We start from the raw sequence: 23,111 nt of genomic DNA on the forward strand, positions 1-23,111 counted from the left end.
GACATATAGTCATATGACTAATAGTCATATTTTCCATGGATGGAGAAATGGTGGAGTTGATATTGAAGATTCTCCCAGTGACTTACCACAGCTCCCAAGCACCCTGTACAGACATGAGAGCAAACACACGTCACTCTTTCATCAGCGTGAAATGTATGTCTTGCACTCTTGACTTAATTTCTTTGTCCCTTTTGTCCTTTTATTTACATCTATTTAACCTTATGTATAAGTCCACAGGAGACTGTAGAACCTGGGATGAATGGTACATGCTGACTTAAATCTTCCCTTGCTGCCTGAGTCCTATGAAGGGAAATACCATGGACACCTACTAGGTATCCTAGTACTATTCTACTAGGATCCCTACCTATTCCAATAATAGGTATTGGAAGCCAGGAGAATTGATTCATTTTTTTAAAAATATTGGAGTGCTCCTGTATGTACATGACCAAAGAGGGCTCAGAAATACATCCCTGCCCATTAATGGGCTGTCTTGCTTATTTTTGACTCAAAACTTAAAGGCAGCTATGCTGAAGATGTACAAGGAAAATATAAGCCATTTCAGTCTACCTTGACCTCTAATACTCCTCAAAACATTAGAGATACTGGAGTAACTTTAGGAAAAAGCATTAGGGTATTTTACCTCTGACACTTCTAAATGTTTTGCTGAGAAGCTTGAAAATAGTTGTAAGTATAAAAATTAACAGATATGTATTAGATCGTTTGGGGAAAAGAAGCTGACAGAAGAGTCACTCTTTTGAGAAACTGTTCCTCTTCATGGTAGGGCTCTCTTAACTCTTCTGAAACGAATTAAAGAAAATTTGAATTACAAAACTGAATGAATTAAAGAAAAATTCCTCACATTGTATGCTTTAAAAGATAATTTTTCTCTGACCTTTCTCTTGTAAGGGTTAGTTACAAATGGCTTGCTATGAGAAGTTGACACCTGATACTCTAGATGTCAATTGTTTTGTTTTGTTCTGACGTTTCAAATAATTGTGTATTGTTGCCCATTCTAAGGGCGTAATGCTTACAAAGCAGAAGGCTTGAAGAAACTAGAGGGCTTGGGCTCTCTGTCCAACAAAATAGTGCTGCAGGGAGAGTAGCCTAGCAGTAAGCAGCCTTGGCAAATTCTAGAAAATTAAAACTATTCAAGAGGCTTTTCTTTTTGTTCGTTTGCCTAGTTTTAAAATGATATTCTCAGTGGAGATATCTGGAACACTGCCTATTTGCATCAACATGAGGCAAAAATTCTGTCATATTATTTCAACAGAGTTGAATCTGATTGAAAAGGAAAGGTACTCTTTGGTCTATGACTTAATCAAATATATTTGGTTTTTGTGATTATGGCTATACTGTCTTTCCCTCTTTAGAGAGCTGTCCAAAGGGGTAGCTGCGATTTTGGGAATATTGCAACACTTTACTATAGAACACATAAAGAAAATATTTTCTATCATATGGCACTCTGTTTTTGTTGTTGTTGTTGTTTTCTCTAGGTCACTTGCTACCCTTGCTCAGTAATAGATCAGTGAAAATACATGAGCATGGTGCATAGCAAAACATTCCAGCACAGGTTTACTTACACAAGGTTTCTTTGTTGTCTTACAAGCAATCTGCAAAGAAAGAGAAAATGGCTTATTATGAAGCTAAATAGAGATGATTTTGCGGTTCCCAAAAATATGATTTTTACAATGTTGGTTTTTTCCTTGATGAGAGTGCCAAGGTCTTTGGTGAAAATAGATCTGTAAGCTTCTCTTAAAGAATAAGCAAAGAAATCAACCCAGAAATATGGATGTATCTGTTCAGAAACTTGCTGAGTTTTCCAGGTCACGGAAGACCATTTCCTGTCAGTACAAGAAGAGAGCTAAACCACTGATTTGTTTATGGGTGAATAAAAAAGGCTGTAGAGTGTTTTGCATGTGGGGAGGGAGACAACAGGGGATTGCCAGGAGTTGCTGGGTTTTTTTTCTGCCTCTAAAATAAAATCATGTTATTTATGTGCTTGTTTCATCAGCAAGTGGCTGCACTTAGTGCACCTTCAGCTTTTGGAATAAAATCCTGCTTTAACAACTGTCACCTGACCAATGTAACAAAGCCTAGATTGAATGTAAGTGGAGGCAACTTCCAGAACTAATTATTTATAACCAGACCAACCTAGTCTTCATTTGCTGAGGCCTGAGCTGGCTCTTTCACTTTCCTAAATGGGGAAAACATAAAATCTTGAGCTTTGGATTCCATCATGTGTGGATACTTGGACAGTTGTCACCCTTGGGGTTTGCAAAGGGCTCCTAAGAAAGATATGACTACACAGTGCTGTGGTTTTAGGAAGCTGTGCTTCCTGGTTTTAGTTTTCCTAGTTTTCATCTGTTGATGGAGGGAGACTAGAAATCAGCTGGGTGCATGAGTATGACTGGAACAATTCCTTTTCCCATCCCATATAGCATCCTGCCTTAGTTGTGTGTGGGCACTGCATTTCGGAAGGACTAGACCTGCTTGATAATATATCCCTAAAACACCAAAGTAAAATATATAGGTCTTAAACAGGACATTGATATAGCAATTTTAATCTGAAATGAGACATCAGTCTGAGTGAGTTTGTAAAGTTTTGTGTATGGATTTAAAAGAAAGAAAAAAGCTGAGATCCAGGAATGATTAATGGAATTTAATCCAGAAATGTTGCCTTGCAGCACTCCAAGTACGAAGAGAGGACTGATTCAGCCTCTGCAGTTTGTATGCAAATTGGTCTTGCAAAAGAAGAGAGATTGTTTTCAACAACTTGACTCTAGCAGTGCTTCAAGGCACCTAAAATGGTCCTACTTTCTGTTCTTTCCAGCTCTTTATATGTCCTTAAGGTGTTGATAATGAAAGACTCCTGCCCAAATGGAATGCAACTCATGTTGACAGAGACAGCAAATACACATGGTAGCTTTCATATTTCTCTGTCAAATAGTTTGACTTTTTTAATGCCTTATCCATAGGGCAAGCTGTGAAACAACATATAATTTCTTTCACCTGTTTGAGATTTCAGCAGTGAGGTTACAAAAGATGTGCAGGTCTCTCCAGAAAAACATTCAGAAAATGGTGTTTGAATGATCTTTGAACTCCCTTTAAGCTTCAAAGGAACTGCTACACTTTCTCCTTAACCTCAGTAATTGCTGATTGAAAAAAAAAATCACATTTTAGAAAGAAATCATGCAATCTAGAAACATACTTTCCATCTGTGTATTGCAGCTGAAATCCAAAATAGGCCAGCTGGTCATAGCACAGCTCACATATTCACAGTTATCTGTCCTCTGAATATGACTTATTCATCATAAACAGTGGAAAGCAAAAAGCAGAGTCTTAGCTTTTCTGATTTTTCCCCCCTCTATTTGACACTCAAAGGACTGGCAGATACTGAAAGATCCCTCTCTGATGTTAAATTTGATATCGTCATTGCATTTTATTTGCTGCTCAAATATGTCTTTTTAAAACTGTGTGATCCAGGATGTGGAGTGGAATGTTTGTTGTGGCAAATGCCTCTCTTCATTGGAGCAGTTTGGTCTGGCAGTGTTCCCAGTTGCTGTAGATTTAGCAAGTAAGTTGTGCACAAATCCTTGATTTTTGTTCTTGCTTTTTGTGGCATTCTCTCTATATCTTGAGAGCTCCTGCAATTTTTGGGACTTGGAAGTAGTGCATTTCAGTAACTACATTTTATATCTAATGAACAGCAACTGATCCTAGCAAGCTAGAAATTCCTCTTTAAGTCATGGGAAATCTCTCCTTTATTGCCCTGCACATTATTGATTTTGCTATGGGGAGCAGACACTGTGCATAGGGGTTGCAACCTTCCCTGCTCCTTCCCTGGGCTGGAATGCTTTGAACCATTGCTTGTCACTCTGTGCTGAAACCTTCTAGATAAAAGAGAAGATGTGCCAGGTAGGGGAGGAGGGATGAATGGTAAAAACTGTAGTAGTAGCACCATGGGATCATGAGAGGGAAGTTAGTCACTACAGTTTTTTGCAGTGATCTAAAACACTTTTGATCAGACACAATGGGTATGGAGCCAGGGACCAAGCTCTATCTGAAACACAACCAGAGGAGGAAAATTACACCTGAGCTTATAGTCTGGTGCTTCACTATTTTATCTGGTTTTACATTCTTCAAGTATGAATCTGGACAGACTGTGTTTGAAGTGCTTTCTCTACCTAATGGCCAAACTTTTGGATAATTCAGTGATGAAAAACATGAGGCTAAAGTCTGCAGCTAATGGATATTAGGTTGGGAGTGGGAACCTGTGCAAAAGAATGTATACTTTCACAAAAGTAACCAAAACCCTCAGTGCATGAATAGTCCAGCTTCCATGCACCCATATTATCCCTACATGGCTAAATAACTACAAGCACAGCCTTACCCTGGGCTCTCAGAAGAATACTATTATGCTTTGTAATTGCAGCTGTGTGTTAATATGATTCCTCCTCCTCATTAAAAATTGAGTTCCCTCTAATTGTATGGCCTTTTCTCTACTCTTTAAAAGACATCAACATGTTCCATTAACTTTTTTTTCCCCTTTTAATAACAAAATGCCTCCTTTGGTAAGTAGTTACAAAAATGAATTTATTTGATGCAGATTTACTAGCATTACAGAATCACTTAGGAAAAGGGGAACCTCTGAAGGTCGCTAGTCCAACACCCAACTTAAGCAGGACTGTCTCCAAAGATAGGGCAGGTTTTTTAGGGCTTTGTCCAGTGGGTATTTGAATATCTCCAAGGATTGATGTTATATCCTTTCTGGGCTACCCCTCCAGTGTTTGACCCCTCTCATCATGCAGATTTTTTTTCTTAAATCTAGTTGAAATTTCTCTTGTTGCAACTGGTGTCCATTGCCTTTTGTCTTATTCCTATGCATCTCCAAAAAGAGTCAGTCCTCTCTATAACCACCCATTACTTATTTATGCTGTAGTTGTTTACAGAGCTACATAAATGTCTGGTGAAGAGAGACAGATACTCGGAATAGCTGTCAAGCTGAAGTAAATAAAATCAGAACCTGCTGGGCAGAGGCTTCTGCAGGTCAGGAAAGAAGTACAGTTGGTCTGAGTAGCTGGATGAAGTGCTGATGGTCTTACCTGGAAATAAAAAAGAAGGGTGATATGGGTACCAAAATTCTTCTTTATGGCTATGCTTGCTCACAATTAGAGAAAATATCTACTCATGCTTCTTGTGCAAGGATTGTCCCAGTTGTGCCACATAATAGTTTTTCCAAAAGGTAGTAAAATAGTAGCTTGGAAAAACTTGGTCCTTAATGAACCCTGAAGGGTCATTATGAACCTTCATAATGAAGGTCTTACTGGGAATCTGAAAGGGCTCCTTCTCCTCTGTGGGGTTTTGGGTAGGTTTTTTTCTCAGCGAAAATTAATGCAATTGTTCAAACAATTGAAAATGTGTGTGAGCCACACCTGTCCATTGCATTTGTTCTCAACCCAGGGTGGACATACTGGAGCACATCCTGCTCACTGCACGGCTCACTCCACCTGGGCAGGCATATCCTGTCCTAGTTCTAACATGAAAACTAGAGAAGAGTAAGTCCTTCCTTCTGAGATTTTGGGGTATAAAGTTTCACACAGGGCTGGTATCAGTACTGGACAACTGATCCCTGACACTGAGGTCCCAGTGTCTCTGGAATGCAGGTGGAACGGAGTTGTCTGTGCATTCTCCCACATTCTCTCTGGTCTCAGTCCCTGTGGTTTGGCTCACAGTGTGTTCATTCCTCTCTTACCTTCATGGCAAGGTATGTGCTACGTGCACCTCCTAGCTCAGTACCAGTACCAGAATGAGCAGCTCTGTGCAAGTGCATTTCACATCTTTTGCATTCCCAATGAGATCAGGTGGCCTATTCAAACAAAGTTGGCAGTCTTTTCATATTTACTTGGACAATAATATGTACAATAGATTCTGCTTCCTATCCCAGAAATTGTTTGTTAAAATCTGGTTGTGTGTGAGTGCTCAGGCACAAACAATTGCTGCCATTCATGCAGGATTAGGTGTGGCTTATATCCCTCCTGATTTGTTTGTGCTGTGATTCTATCCTTAGAGATGCCAATTTATTGAGGTCTGTGCTTAATTCTTTACCTCTTTACCTACTCATAGACTTAGCTTTACTCAGTTCAGTAATAATGCTGAAGTTTAGCATGAGTCTGTAGATTGAGGTCTGCCTCTGTATTAACTTACTGTGATGAAAATGTAAAATAACCAGAGCAAACCCCTATTCTAACTACATATACAATCAAGTATGCCCTCGAGTAATTGGATCTGTAGCATAGAAAGCAAAACATTGCAAATGGTACTGGTTTGCAGTAAGTCATAATCCTTTAAGCATATAAATCCACCAGACAGCTTAGAAGTGCAATTTCTGCCACCAGCTATGTTGAAAATGCACTTGCATACTTAGTACTAAACTATGGCATCAAGCAACAGGCTATGCTCCAGGGGTGGTGCAGAGCCCCTATCAGTCCCGTGCCACTCCTGGGAGCTGTCATGTCTCAGGGAGGCACAGTGCCTGCAGAGCTGCTCTTGCATCACTATTAATTAGGTTTGCACTCCTTTCTGCATCTTGTCAGCTTCTGTGGCTGGTGTGCGATAGCCTCGTCCCCTTAGCGAATGCCACGGGAACTGCTGCACTGGGACACAGCCAGAGTCCAGCCAGCCCAACTTGCCCCTTCTGACAGTGGCCTGCAGCAGATGTTTAGAGAAAGAGAAGCAGAACAAGGCAGTTACAGAGAGATACTTTTCAGTGGTTTGCCGGCAAACTGGGAATGTGGAGGCCTCTTGAGCCAGATATTGTCTCTACGCTTTAGCATATGATAACTGTAGAGGCTGCCAGTGAACTTGTTTTAATCTCCCTTTGAATAATTTTTTCTCTTCCTGCCTCCCCAATATCCGATGGCAATACATTCCATAATGGGTCTCTGATGTGTGAAACAGTCATTTCTTCATCTGCCTTTAACCTACCACCTGCTAACTGTGCTGGGCAATTTTCTCCCATGGTCACCTTCCCACTCTTGCACTTTGAGAAAAAGAATACTCAACCCTGGTGAGCAGCAACATCTTTAGTTGGAAACATTCCACTCCTCGTGTCCACTGCTTGTACAAGAGGTACAAGTGAGGGAAAGATGATTTTGTGCTCAGGTTGAATGGATGAAAAAGAAAAGGATGTGATCTGACAGACACCCTCAACAATGACCTTTTATTTAGGAGTGGAGAAGGCTCACCTCTGCAGCTTCTTGACACAGACAGCAGCAAAGATCAGGGCAGAGATCCCTTTCTGCACCAAGAACAGCAAACACCTTTTTGTGAAAACAATGCATGTTTCTAACAGCAGAATGAGGAGGAGATATTTTCCCTTTAAGAAATATCCATTCAAGTTAATTGAAACATCTGTGTAAAATTCATTACATTGTTTTCTTTCAAAAAGAAATGACAGCTCAGTTCAAAGCTTTTGAATTATACTTAGATTTTTCTTTAGACGAATGGTTTTTTTCATTTAAAAATTAAGTTTACTAGAGTTTAATTTTAAAGAAAACAAAGGAAATGAAGAAAAATGCAGGGAAAGCAAGAAAGCCTGTCTTCCCCTCCATTGTGAACTGCTCCTGATAAAAAATGCTCCTCATCAAAATAACAAGTCCCCTCCACCTTCTCTAATATGAAGGATTAGACCTGTTAGAGAACTGCTAGATACTTTGTCTTTAAAATGGTCTTTGTCAGGCTGTGTGTGCTATGCAGTCCAGACCTGATGACTGATAATTATGATTAAAGTTACATTTTACTGTATTTACATAATTTAAATTAGATTCCAGGTAGTAAATTGCAAGAGAACCAGAGAAGGACATTTACAAAACAGCATTTCATTCTTTCCTCCTTTTTATGCTTTAGTGAGAATTTTCCACAGGGGAATCGGGATTTTTATCCCATCAAGTTTCACAGCAGTAAACTGAATGACAAGCAGAATTTAACACATTAACTTGTGCATTTTTTAATATCTCAGCTATAGAAAATCTCCTATTCATTGGCCTAGCAGATGTTGAAATCAAAATAGATTTCTCTATTATTCTTAGAGGAGACCAAAATGTGAGCTGATTCTGAAAGAGGGACTGCACAACAATCCCTATCTCCCCACAGTATGGGAAAAGAGACTACAAAAATTAATGTCTTCAAAGGCCTTATTTGGCATTTCTACCTCTTATTTATTTACTTAATTATAGGACAGGCACAGTGAAGTAAAATAGGTGTTAGTACTGCTGACAGACTAATGGAGACTTTGTGGGTGCAGGAAATAGATATTGAGAAACAATGACTGAATATTCTTGTTAATGATCTCTCTAGCAATGGATTAGTATTTATTTTAGGAAATGTCTGAAATATATGTAGTATCAATAAACCTCAAAGAAGTGTTCTTCTGTAAGTCAATGCAATTGCCAAAAGACTACTGCTACGTAAATGAAAATCTGCTAATTTTTTAGTGTTGCCAAATGTTTAACTGGCCTCTGAAACTTGGCATACACAATGAAAATTAGTTACCAAATGGATAAAACAATAGCAATTACCCAGGAAACACGATATTGAGTTGTGCGCTGAGATGGAGTGCTCTGCTGCCTCTACCTCCTGCTGGATGAGTTGGGTGAGCCCCTGGTGAGATGCCCAGAATCCAGAGGCAGCTGTGGGAGGTGCAGAAAGCTGGGCAGCTTGTGACAGCAGATGCAGCTCAGTGGCTCAGGGCTTGGTGAGGGAGCACACAGTAGAAGGTACAGCAGCAGTAACAGCACCACATTTTTCATGAGGGGAGACCAATGTGTGCCTCTGGTCTACAAACCTCAGCTGAAGGGTATGGGGTGATCAGGAGTAATTTCTAGGAATACCTGTGTCCAGCATAATGTCTTGATCTTTGAAGGTATCAGTCTTTTATGGCTTCCAAAGAATGGGAGAGTCTGAACTCAGGTTCTTTTGTCAGATGCCTGCACAGGATAATTCTGGGTCAAAGTGGTGAGACTGGGTCTACATGTGGCTCTCTGGCTCCAGCCAATCCCTCATGGCCTCAGGCAACTTCAAAGAAATTCCTTTTGGGGTCTTCCAGCATGAGAGAACTAAAAGCTCATAATACCTTTCATTCCAAAGGAAAGGTGTAACAGCAATGCCCATTTCTCCCCCCCGGCTGAAATACGGACCTAGGTGAGTGGTTCAGGTGTGTCTGCAATGTGAAAATACCTGCAGCTTAGGTGAGATTAGGGGCCATTTACAGTCTCTGTGGATTGTAACCATTATGAACTTCTGAATACACACACCATTCTGGCTTTGTGTCAAAGATTTGGCATGACATTGCTCTGAGGGGAAAAATATTCATGCTTGGTTTCTTTGATCCAGCTGTGGAAAGCTCAGTGCAGGAACCGAGCCTGGCAGCATCAAAAGGAAGGTTGGGCTTACAGCAATACTTCCACTTGGCTACATTTGACCTTCCAAATGTCACTCTTTTGGTATACCTACATATAATATAGGTATTGCAGGTGTTATGTTGCTAATCAAATTATTACAGCTTTAAGGTTGCTTCCACAGAAAAGGAACAGAAGCAGTGATGATGGCAAGCAACCCCAGTAGTCATTGTTTACAAAGATTTTGTTCTTTAAGGCCAGAAAAGAAGTGTGAGGTTTAAGGGACTTCTTGGAACTTATTCCTTGTATCATCCACTGTGACTTTTCTATGCAGGATTGCCCCATAATGTGCTGAATTGCCACAGGATCATGGGAGTTTTCTGATAAATGACCACTGGAGTGAGCACTGAATATGCAATTTCCAAGTTACTATCCAAATATGTAGTTAAAATCTATTTATAAAATCCCTCCTTATCTTCAGTGCAGCCTTTTGTGCAACTCTCTGCAGGCTGAAGTAAGCTTCTCAAGCTGATGGCACCCTTTAAAAGAAAAAATATGCTATTGCTTCCCATGCAAAAGAAAAATTCATTACGATCTCTGAAGTATTAATGGAAAAACCTAATCTTGCAATCACTAAGCTTCTCCATAACTTTTCTAATCACGGGTTTTAGTGTGATTAAGGATGGATACCATGCATCTGACAACAAGTTTGCATGTGTTCAGCCAGAAGTTGTTTCATGCTGATCTCAAGCAGCCACTACCTCAAGAACACTGGAATTCCAACTGGATGATTTTAAATGCAATTGATCTGCTCACAGCCTATGTACAAAACTATCCCCAAGGTCTTTCCAAACTACCCTGTGGTTATGCCCCAAAATATATTTCATGCACCAAATGTAATTCAAATATGCCCAAAAGGACTTGAAGACCAAGAAGTGAGTTCTGACTGAAATAATTCCTCAGAGGAATGTTTGTTGCTAAGAAGTGGCTGAATACCACAGAGATTAATAATCCCGGTACGAAATATTTTTCCATGCTTTTTCATTCCGCTCATTTATTTAGAACATATGCCAGAGAGCATTAATGTTTAAAAAAGCCTCCACCCACATCCCTGTACAATGTTCTAGTAAGAAGGGCCCAAGGTTATTTTAAGTGTAGTCTTCTGACTGTGCAGTTAGGTACATTTGCATCACTGATTTTCTTCCCTCAAGTGTCCTCTCTACCAAGAGCATGAGATTTTTTCCCCAGATGCCCTTAACAGAGATAAAATGGACCTTACAACATGTAAGCTTTTGTTTCTGGGAAGAGGGAGAAAGGGGTTTCTGTGACATAAGTTATCTGAATTAATTTACATGGCCTTATTAGAATGGGATGAATCCACACCAGAATTGCCTCTTATGCTTCAAAGTTCAAGTGACTGGCAGATGTGTGAAGCTTGGAAGGGTGAATTCTGACATGTTGCTCAGATGGTTTGTGGCTGCTTATTTTGGGGGTGGGAGCCTGTATGCTTACCATGTTGTTTCTCTGCTAATGTAAGGTGATGGTACAGGATACAGGGACAGCATCCTGTGTTCTCATCTGACACTGGTATGGAAAAGCTCTTTTTTAAGAGCTGGTCGTAGAGACCAGTGTGGTGCCCCCCTGTCACTGCTGTTCCTACAGCTCACTCTGCCCCTTCCCTGGCTCAGTGAGAGGCAGGCAGGACTGCAGTTCTGGTTTCACATTAAGCAAGAGAAAACACATAGCAGACAATACCAATGCAATAACAGAATACAGCAAATTTCTCTGGCTCATCACTGTTTTTCTTTCTCCCTTAAATACATGTAAATGCAGCAAGAGAAATTGTATAACTTTTTTGAAAATAAAGGTAAGGAAAAACTGAAATATGGTATCACTGAAATGTGAAGAGTAGAAACAAAATGAGACACTTCATACAACAGTGCAGAGAAAGCAGCTCTTAAAATCACAATGATAATCCCTGAGTCAGATCCAGCACTTGGGTGATTGTTTTAATTAGAACTGACATATATTTGTTTCTAGATGTTTCAGAAAGTGGGGAAGAAGGGAGATCTTGGCAGAAAGTGTGTGTATCAGGAGGCACCTGATGCTTTTGAGCCTGAAGCAAACCTCCCCCAAACTCTTCAGCATGTCATTGAAATACACAGATGTAATTATTTGAAGTTGCTGAAGGAATTGATGTCGCAGTAATTAGACAACTCATTCCATCAAGAAATGAGGAAATAAGACTGACACAGGCAAAAATGAACACACTGACAATTTAGTGCAGGATTGTAAGAAATTTAAGGTAAGGCTTTAGGAGAGAATCAGCAGGCCCAGGCTTGCTTTTGTCAGTCCATCCAAATTATAGATATATTAAAGAAAGAGAGGTCAAGTGAGCAAACACTGATGCTGTCTAGTCTAGGGTTTCACCCAGTATCTTGCTCCCCAGGCCTCCATCTTCTACAGCCTCTTGCCAAATATTGTTCCATGGTACCTCAAATGAAGGGAAAAATGTGCAAGGCCTCTAGAACTGGACTTGTCATGACTCCCATCCAAGTCCACAGTGTACTTCTTATAATTTCAGATAACTTTGAACCAGGGCTTCAGGTGGCTTATACCTACCCACTGCCCATGGAGTGTGCTTATTCTACAGTGCTACTGACTCTTTTCTCTTACTTTTTTGAGCTCTACAGTTACTATTTGCTGGAACTTCTAGTGTAGCATTTCAGACTTGCCACCCCAAAATTGCCTAGATTAATATTCTATTATTTATTCTGACATCTGTTATATGCCAATTATTAAACAAACATTTTCCTCAGGGAAATCTTGGCGGTAATAACATGAGTCAGAGAGGTATTTTTTAAGTGTCAGTAAATATTTCGAGAGTTATGGTGAAATTAAGCTTTCAGACATGACATTCTTACTACAGCAGGAAACTTGAACCACACACACAGTGCTTAATGGTTGTCTTTAGAAGTGACGTGGAGCTGTTCAAAACTTGTGAACAATAAATTATCAGCACATGCTACCTCTTTGCAATTTCTCTTCCCATTAATGGAACAAACTGAATAAAATTACATCAGTTTTCCTCTCTTTCCCTACTTTCTTAAGTCTCTACTGACTGTGCAATATATTTGAATTACCTTCAGATTCAGTCTTTCAATACAACCCTCAGCTGCTGTGTTGAGCTTCCTATTGTGTCACACGACTCTTAATCTCTGTCCTCTCTAACCATAGATCTCACTTTGCCTGTCCTTTACCTGTGAAGAGTTGTCACCTGTTTTGCTGGAGTGTTGAGTCACTCTTCAGATCTGCAGGGGCAGAAGATGCTAAGAGAGCCTGGATTGTTAATTAAGTTTATGATGCAGCAGGGTCCTTAAGACCAGTTACTAACCTGATTCCAATCTTACTTGGTCAAAAGTGACCAGAAGTGATTTCTGAAACCTTCTTGGCAGCTGTATGGAAATGGAAACCAAAGCTAGTTAAGTTGGTTTTGCTTATGCTTTTATGAGTTTTATTTGGTGGTGTTTTGGTTTTGTGGGTTTTTTTTCTTTCTTAACAGAGCATGTCCTATGCAAGTTTTACTGCAAATTTGTCAATAAATCCCTCCCTCCCCAAAAGCGCCATAACTGGAGGTAGGGGTGAGAATTTGTGAATTTTTTTTCCTTTTTCTGCCTTTTGCATTTCCCCACATAAGCCAGGTTCTTGATTTTGGCAGCAAAAATGCAAAAACCCCATACTCTAAGTACAGAGATGGAAAAGTGCGAAACAAGGATAATCCCAAAGGACATCAGTGACCAGCTGTCCTGAGTGGCAGCTGAACCCAGCTGATCCCAAGACGAGATGAGGTGCTGCCTGTTCTCACATCCATCCTGCTGGCATCGTACCCCTGCTTGGCACAGGGCAGAGATGGGGAACAAACACCAGAGGTGTCAGAGACAGCAAAACCCCATTATCCCCTGGCTCTGAACACAGCTTCTTTGGAAGAAAGCAGCCCCAAGCAGCAGCTCGGTGAATTCCCGTCGCTGCTGGGCAGCTGCAGGTCAGGGTGGGATTTCAGGCAGAGCCAGCTCCCCGGAGCTCAGACCAGCTCTCCCTCGGAGCTGCTCCGGGAGGGAGTGCGAGGGAGTTTGCACAGCTGCTGCCGGCCCTGGCAAGGCTGGACCCAGGAGCCAGAAACCCGGTCAATTAAAGGCTTGTCATTGACTCCAATGGGCTGCAAAGGAGCGCCAGAGTGAATAAAGAGTTTCAGTTCCTGGAGCGGTTCAGCTGGCACCTTTCACCAGGAAGGGGCCAATTTTACAGTTTTAAGTAAATAAAGTTTAAAGCAAACAAAGCTGGTTTTCACCAAAACTCTGGATTCTTTGTATGTGAAGAAGTGGAGGCTGCTATTGCCTCAAAGCAAAACTGACAGCTAAAAGGAGCAAAAGTAGAGCTTGTGAATGAAGAAAGCCGTACGACACATTGCAACTCCCCTAAATCATGCGAAGAAGGAAGCCTCCTGCAATAATACCTGAGCTAACTCCAAATCTGAGGAGCTTTATAGCCCTATCAGCACAGCACCCTGCCTGGGACACATCTCTTGTACCTAATGCAGCTGTGCTGCTTCTAGGACACATCTGGTGTCTGTGCTGTGCTGGTGGGAACAGCCATTGCTCCTCAATGCTCTGCAGACACCCAGCACCATGTCCTGGTGCATGCTCGCACACAGACTTGTCCCAGTTTGATGCCATACTTTGGAATTTAAATCTGTGCATAATTCATATACAGGTCTTAGACTGACTGGAGAATTCAGCAAATAAGTATATGAGCAGCTAACCTGATCGCTTTTTTTTTTTTTTTAACTGAAGTGAAATGGTGCACTAATTTCACTAAATCAACCTACATTCACCTTTTCTATTACAGTCACACCAAATACACTGTGTAATTTGAAGAGCTGCATTCATGTGCCTCTACTATGCCAAGTAGAAAGACTGATACATGGATTTCTTTGGGACATTTCTCACGTTCCTGTTGAGATTCCATCATAAGAAAGGTGCAAAAGGGAGCTATAATTAACCATTTGGAAGTCTGTGATGTTTTCACAAGGAGATAACAATTTCCTCTTCTTCAGCTTACAGTATGTTAAGTATTTAGTAAATAGTCTGGAAGGAGACTCTTTCGAAGATTTTCATTACTTAGCACCTACTGTTTCAACTATTTCTAAATGTTGTAATAGTGCGAGCTAAAGGGATTTCAGATATACTGAATTCATTTTTTTTTCCATTCCCTTCCCCTCACCCCATTCACTTTCCTTTTTCTGGCCAGAAAACCTCAAACCCCAGAATTCCTCCAAAAACACATCAGTAATAATCAGAATGCTGAATTTCTGACAAATGCCATCTGCTGATTTCTTTTTTTTTTTTCTCCCCAAAAGACAAGATTTTGGATAGGGCTAGTAAGTACTTTAGCTTCTTCTACTTTATGGTACCAAAATAATCACCATGGCAACTCTTTAGGGCAGTCTTCCAAACAGATTTATTGTGAATGCAAGAACTCAACAGCACTCTCTAGCAAGAAACAAGACGGCATCTATTGCAGGTTATTTTGGTACAATGCATGAATGATGACTAATAGTCGCAGGCATGTCTGTCTGAACTTTTTCAGTTATCCCTAATAGTTTAACTTGCCATATTTATAGGTGGTGGAGGATGCAAGGATGGGGAAGGGAGAAGCAATCAGTATTAAGCTTACACAGATTATGTTGTAACTGCCGTTCCTGAATACATTTTTTCAGCCACTGATGGCTGTAAGAGAAGAAAGCCAGAGAAACAGCACAAATACTGGGACAAGGATGCACCAGACTAGAAGGAGGCTCAATTTCTTTTGAGATAATAATTGAAGGTTTTGGCACATCACTTCTCTCCTTCCCTTCCTTTCTTATTTCTTCTTTCTTAGCAAAACAATGAAAGCAAGGAAGATTGCCCAAACTATTGTTTGTTATAAGGAAATTACATGTTTGGAATAGGGAAGGGAAGGGAAGGGAAGGGAATCTTCTGCATGATGAGGAAGACAGACCAGGATAAACGCTAAATTATTAATCCTAACCAGTCATGGCAGTATTTTCCAGGTAGCTCCTTTTTTGGCTCAGGTGTTGGTTGAAGTTAGCAGGTATAATCTGTACAAACCCCAGAATTTTGAAAACCAGCCAGCATTGCTGTGTTATGTAGTTGTGTAAGAGGTTATATATGGTACTTGCTTTGCATTTGGCAAATGGTTCTCACTTAAACATTCATTTAGCATGATTACTTAAGTGAACCATATAAGGCTATTCCTTGGAGCTGCGAAATTAACTTGTTATAGTGATGCACTATGCCAAAAGCTAATTTAGGATCTACTTAGGAATTTATAACATTTATTTACCATGCCATTTGAATAAGGCAACTTTGCTGACAACTCTTAGCTGGCCACAACTTTTATATCATGCTGTATCTCATCTAATGCTCCCAACCATTTATTTTTTCTGTTATGCACTGTCACCCCATTCTTGTCAATGCAAAGTGAAAAGATAAGAAACTGTATACAGAAGCAGAAACTCACTGAATCCTGTGAAAAGTGTCCTTTTCTGCATGAATGAGGGGAAGATTTTGGACTTTGGGGAGTTCTGCTTTAATGGAATTGAGCATTGAAAGAAATACAAAGGATCTTTCCCACCCTCCCTCTGATTTGAGGAGACCAGAGACACAAACCAGGGAATGTTTCTCTCCTTTTTGTCAAATCAACCAAAAGAGAATGTTAAAAATATTGAAGGATTCCCTGCCAGCAATATCATGCTTAGAGATAACATCCTGGGGAGGTTACTTAAATATACACATGCATTACACAGCAGGTACTTTTCCTCAGGTATAAGATATCCCACAGGTTTTGTTTGTGGTCTTTCCCTGCTTCAGCTGCATAGCAAATTGTTTATGAAGTAAGACATGGGGTGGAGCAGACTTACTGAATCAGTGAAGAAAGTTCTGCAATCACTGAAAAAACTTGCAAGGTTTCCTTGAAAGTAGGGAGTGAATAGAGGCAGGTGAAAGCATTGATGTTGCTTTCTGTTTAGTCAGTTCAAAAGCTGGCTCACTGGCTTATGTTCAGTCAAGTGAGGGAAGCAAATCCAGGAGAGCTCCCTCTAGCCAGGTTACGATACTCCTTATTTGTCTCAAGAGAACCTGAGATCACAGTCTGTCCTGTTGTCTCTGTTTACATCTCATTTTCTGTGCAATCAGCCTTTGTGCAGAAAGTTACCTGTGCTGCTCTTTGGTGCTAGCTTCAGCTTTCTCAATCCCTGCTCTTTCCTCTTTAGCCCTGTAACAATTCTCAAACAACAAGAAAAATAATGAGGGGAAAAGTTAATTTGTGTCTCATTGTAGATACTAATTGCAGAATGCGTCGTCTTTCTTTTCCTCCCTTTTCTCCCCTTTGCTGACGCACATGCTCTATAATAAGCTCTGTTACTTGGAGCCTGTAAGCCTCTGTAGTAAGCTGAAACTGCTACTATATTTACTCACTTTCCACATTTAGACAAAGGCTATTTTTAACCGGAGTTCTATTTGCGGGGGCTGCCAACGTCACTTAATGTTCACATGCATCTTGGGCATCATATGCTTGTTATTTTTATTTACTGTGCCTGTGCCAGGTCTGCTTTTTTATGGGAAGAAAGAATGAGAATGCTTCTTCAGGCCAGTTCTTGAAAGCTCCTTTGTACAACAGCAGATACACAGATATGCAAGGAAAAAGCAACTCAGCAGCAGATTTGGCAAACCTGCTTTTTAATGGTTGGCATTTTTTATCTCTTGGTCTAGTTGCAAAGCTGTGCTCTTAGTCCCACTGCGTTTGTTAAGGTGAAGATGTTTCAAAGGCATGTTAATTATTCGGGTGTCTCCTGGAGGATCCACGAGCTCTTGTTCTGTGATTAGGGATGCAGGGATCAGGAAATTATTATGATTCCAGCACTGCTACCAGGTAGTTAAAATAGATGATGTGTAAATAATCAGTGCTTTTCTGATCCTCCTTGTTAATAGGTGCATGCTTTGGAACTTGAATGCAACAGATGTTATTTTCAGATAATTAGCTCAGCTTTTCAATGTAAGAGTCCCCTGAAAGGGCTGAAAGTACTGAGCTGCAGCCATAAATCAAGCCTGTAAATTGAGGCCTGTACAGTGTTTTCTGTACGGGTTTCCCTGCACTGCTCTAGTGACCTGAACTTGACCCGAGGGAATTGCCCTTTACAGAGGTTTGGAACACTTCATTCAGCGTGCTGACTCAGGACGCCTGATTCACTTGATATTGCCATCATCATATGCCCAGGATTTTGAGATACCCACTGCCCACGTGCTTTTGTAGGGAATAGGTTATTCTCTATATGCAGAGTGGCATTTTTAGTCACACTAAACAATGAATTCCTAGAAAGGGGTGAGGTTAGGGAAAAATCCTTTAATGTTTTGCTTGTCAGCATACTTAACTAGAAAGTTACTAAGTTACAGAAGAAAGCTGAAATGGAGCCTCCTAAGGTGGATTTTGTTTAAATTTGAAATGTTTTGGAAAGCTTACAGTTTTGTTTGGTTTTTGTTTTTTTTAAAATCTCTCTCAGTACTTCCTACTCGCAACATGAATTCCCTTTTCAGACTGATTTCAACATGAAAGAGACTTATCAAGCCTCACATAAGTCAAGATTTCTGTACGCTAATCATAACAGAATCAAATCTTTTACATTTTCCTGTAATTAATTTGTCCAGTGCTGTTTCTTTTTCCACTACAGTGAATGTTTTCATTTTCTAAAAAAAAAAAAAATGAAAAAAGAAAAATACAAATTCTGATTGTCTGTAAAGTGAGGTCTGGGTTTTAAAATCAAAACTGCTAATTTCACATCTGTGCTTCCAGAACTGGGCAGTGAAATCCCCACTAAATCATGGACAGGTGTTCAGACTCAGTGGGAACTGCACATGCTTAATGCTCTATAAGTTAATCCATTTACTTAGGTGACTAAACAGGAATGGATCTACATACCTGCCTTTAGAGGCTTTCCTTTAAAAACATGTCACCCTGATGATATTACCCTATGTGGGGTTCTTTCCATGGGAAATTATTTTTCTACTGATAGCTGATGCTTTTTTTTTTTTCATGGTTTGGAGACTGAAAAACTAAAAAAACCCAAAAAACCATGAAACTAAATGCCAGGAAAAGGATGGTTGTAAAAAACCCAACGAAACTCCACATAACTATATAGCTTTTATTAAAAGCTATGTTATAAAAAGCTTGTCTTTTTCAGTCCCCTTCAGTTCCTGCTAGGCTTTAAATTTACCCTGAGACAATAAAATGGATTCAGGACCCAAGGGTCACCCCAGGCCAGCACAGTGTGTGGAATCTGAATAGCTCTCTTGCTCTGTCACAGTTCATGCTGGTGGGGCACAGTAGCAAGGATAACTGCTGATCTGACTTGCTGAGATGAGAAATCACATTTCAATTTTTTCGTCATAACTTCTGGTCCTTTGCTGGGCGCGTAATTGTAAACAATCCGTCCCACGTGTAAGGTCTCTGATATCCTCTGCCACATGACAGCTAAAACTGTACAAGAAAGAACATATGTAAGCAGGCTTTTGGAGGCAGAACCCATCTTGCCTTTGTCATGCCACCAGCATGTGATGTGCACATGGCTCACCGGTGACACCAGACCAGTGGCTCTGCGTGTCAGCAGCAGAGGTGAGCTCATCTGGATTTTCAAGGGAAACCCATCGGTTACGTTGCACCGATAAGGAATGAGGACAACAAAAACATGTCTAATTAAAAGAGCCATTAGTGTTTGCTGTCACAAGTTACAAGTAGCCATAGCTTTGCTTCCGGTGCGCTGGCATAATACTCAGCTTTCTGCTACAAAAGTATTTCTCCAATGTTTGCACTGCAGTGCCCAGGCAAGTTTTTGTAGTGTATGCAAAGATACGGTATGTTTATGCATATATGAATGGTTGTTTTCCTGTCTGTTCTCCACAAGAGAAAGGGTGGGCGTGATGGAGTCTGTAGAGATCAGGAAGCTTCAGTGACATCCTCTGACTGCTCTGTGTGATACAAAAATTTTCTATCTCTCCCCAGCAAACAGCAGCAAACTTCAAATTTTATAGTAGTACTGAACTTATTCCATGGCCACAAATGGCAGAAAAGTTCTAAAAGATAAAATAGACTCATAAGAGAGCCTCAGCAGCCTGCTGCCAATATATCTGATTTTCTACAGTATCAAATATTTGCACTAGTCTGTGGCAGGAGGAGACTTATCAAAAGCAAAGAGAATCTTTTTCATCTGAAGAGCTGCTGTGGAGGGAAGGCAATGGGTTAAGTATTACAAGAGTTTAAGCTGACAGCCAGCCCTTGTGCTCTGCTGCTTCGCAGAGGTTTCCCTTTGATGGAAAATATTTCAGTGACACAAGACACTGGCAGCTGAGGTAATACACTGCTGCTGCAGGAACCTTGCACTTGCAGGGAAAGTCAGTGGGTGAGGAAGTTCTGAGAACAGCAGTGCCCAGCTTCTGGCACCCCTCATGCATTGCTCGGGTGAGAGTGCATGCTGCAGGACTGGGGGGGTGCATTGCACTGGGAAATGCACCAGACCAGGACAAATTTGGATTATTTACCTGTTGCTACAATGAACATCCTTTCTGAGGCATGACAATCAGTCCCCTATGTTACTCACTATGGAGAGAAGCACCAGGACAATGCTTATGGATCATTTCCATCAAACTTGAGCCTTCAGAGCAGATGTTTTCTTCCTTCCCCATTGATTCTTGGATGCATTCCATCTATATATGAGTATATTGTGACTTAATGCATGAATTGTCAGGAGACAACACTCAAAACCTGTAGCACCAGTTCCATTTCATGTGACCCACCAAACTTTTCACCTTGTCAACAACATCCTTTGTTGTAAGAACAACGTTTCCTCTGTACTGTTCAAAATGCTCATTATGGTTCACCAGAGCACACTGAGGTCCAGAGCCTCAAACCCAAGCCATAAACCTGAAAGCTGTGCCAACTACCTTTTGTAAGTTGTGAGCCTGTGCTGTTTGAGCAGTGTAAGAAACATTGCTGGCAGTACAGGAACATGTACACACTCAGTTCACCCTTGGTGCTCTGCTATATTTAGGTACACAAAGGATTTGGGGTGGTATGGGGGAGATGTAAGGCTAATTTCCTCACAATAATCTCTCATTAATTAAAAAGAAATCAACAAACCAACCTCTTCCAATCCAAAAAGAGAAGATTAAATTATTTGTAGGCAAACCAACAGAAATTTGGAAATTTTTGGTAGAAAATACTACATTCACTAAAATTCCTGGAATTTTTTGAAGCAGGTGAACCAACTTTCCTTTTTCTACTGAATTCCAGTATTTAGTGGCTCTGAGGAAGCATGACAGTCTGGGCATGTGAATTCAGAAGCCATTTTACTTGGACAATATAATCAGTGTTTTAGTTGTTGCTTCATTATATTAGTAGCGGAAAAAACTTGCAGAAGAAACAAGAGAGTAAAAATTTTATTTAAAAAAAAATGTTCTCAGATTATTCAACATACCCTATTTCAGGAGTTTCAGAGATGGGTTTTAAGTAGAGATGGCCTTATTTAAAATAGATCCAGATTTCACATATCACAGAACTGAAAGTATTTTTTAACCTGAGGTTATCATGTTCTAAAGAAAAACACTATTTCTACTGTTTGGATTTGGACACAGTTTGGAAATACATGAATATTTGAATCTAGGCTTACAAGCAGGGTAAGGCAGCATGAGCTGCCATGGAAGGAAGTTGGGAATCAGGCCCTTCATTTCCAGGCATTTCCAAGCATTGCTTTTCTTCAGAGAGAGACAGAAAGAGTAAGCTGGCATTCAGCCCATAGTCTTCATTCAAACCAAATTCCAATTGCAATATTGCCAACTCTAAGTGTTAAAAATCAGGAGAATAAAAAAAAAAAATAAATAAATGTTGTATATTTCTGTTTGCCGTCTGGTGTTTGAGACTTACTATGGGTTATGTTTCCAGTTTTTCTCTGCAACCAGAAGAGATCAAAACTCTGGGGGGTAAGAAGTTGAGGACAGAATGAGATTCTCACAAAGTATTTGACTCCAAAATCAGTGCTTGAATTGAAATCCCAAATATTAGGAGATCCACACTATAAAATCCTATGAGTCAGAACACATTACCATAAGCCTGTGGGAATTTCATTGAATAACAATTGTGTAAGGACACCAAGAATAATTTTGTTTTATTCCATAATTCTGAAGAAACTCTCCATAAGAGTTAAAAAAAAATAAATTAAGAATTAGAAGCTCCAAAAGAGCTTTTATTCACTGATCTGGCTTTTATAGAGACCTGTCAGCAAATGTACAAGATTTCAGTGTTCCTGATACATTGGGTTCTCTGTATGCCACGTGTCTGTCCCCTGGAATAGGCTGTAGCATAAGAACAAGCAAGGATAAATGAGGACATTTGTTACAGCCTGTGAATCCATGCAGCCCAAGTCTCCCGATACATAAACAACACCAGGCCCAAACATCTTGTCACATCTGCTTTGTACACCAAACAGCTGGGTGCACAGATGCTTTGGTCTGCTGGATCATCTTAGGCTGAGTGCATTCTTCTGTGTGCTTAGTTATTTGTTTTAATTGGTTTTGATGATTTGACTGAAATCGCTTCTGATCTAGCAGGAGTGCAGGTATTTGGTGGCTGATGGTGACAGCTGCCACGGGCACATGAGAGGCAACATTGGTAACCTAAAACTTCTGGGTGAGAGATCACCACGGGCAGGCCCTGAGTTTAAGGACACTGACTTCAGGAGCAGGAGCATTGCTCTCTAAACTAGAAAAGACACTTCATCACATGTAATGAGGCCCTGCTGCCCAGAAAATAGTGGAAAACCACACTTAGAAACACACAAACTGTTCCTGGGAATGGAAGTGAAAGTTAAACACCTAAATAATGTAACTCTTTTTATAAATTATGTTTAGATGAGAAATATTTATATACACACATATATACATACATATATGTACACACACATATATGTATATTACATACATATGTATTTATAATGAGTGATAGAGTATCTTGTTGATTTCTCCCTGCCCTTTCTCTCTAAACCCATTCTGTCATGCTACCACACCACACCACACCACACCACACCACACCACACCACACCACACCACACCACACCACACCACACCACACCACACCACACCACACACACCACACCACACCACACCACACCACACCACACCACACCACACCACACCACACCACACCAATTAACTCTCAAAGCTGTTTAAGGCAGAATCAGGTCTCTCTCATCCACACAGTTTAACAGCCAGAACACTGATGAAGACCATGAGTAACAGAGAGCATTTATTCCGAAAGGGGATATGCCCAGTGGCTCAGTGATTCCCCACGCTACTCAATCTTTTCATGATCCATTTCAGACTCACTGGGAAGAGCCCTCTTGCAAAGAGCACCTCCCGAAGCACCTGGCATGTGTGTCAGTGCTCCCACTGGAAGTATTGAACCAACAAAACAACTGGTTAGTATTCAACTAACAGAAGCAGAAACAATCACAGTGCTAGATGGTCTGGCTTCTGGCCAACTTCAATTAATTAAGTTCTACCAAGCATTACACATTTACCTCTAAAAAATTTCAGTTCATATTAAAGGAAAATC

General features: G+C 40.4%; 1 long non-coding RNA gene across 4 annotated transcripts; it reads right to left on the reverse strand.

The window, feature by feature from the left end:
• Nucleotides 1–17: 17 nt before the first annotated feature.
• LOC146441767 (uncharacterized) lies at nt 18–22,440 on the reverse strand. 4 transcript variants are annotated; one of them, XR_014850038.1, is made up of 4 exons: nt 16,375–22,440; nt 1,581–5,102; nt 604–797; nt 18–567 (listed from the first exon to the last, which is right to left on the reverse strand). It is a non-coding gene; the product is annotated as an uncharacterized LOC146441767 (long non-coding RNA). The 4 variants fall into 4 exon arrangements; XR_014850039.1 differs by having other exon boundaries at nt 18–328; nt 365–567; nt 604–5,102; XR_014850036.1 differs by having other exon boundaries at nt 604–5,102.
• Nucleotides 22,441–23,111: the final 671 nt, after the last annotated feature.

The sequence above is a fragment of the Lichenostomus cassidix genome, chromosome 2, assembly GCF_008360975.1.
Source record: "Lichenostomus cassidix isolate B80296 chromosome 2, HeHo_3.0, whole genome shotgun sequence".
In the NCBI taxonomy this organism is placed as follows: Eukaryota; Metazoa; Chordata; class Aves; order Passeriformes; family Meliphagidae; genus Lichenostomus; species Lichenostomus cassidix.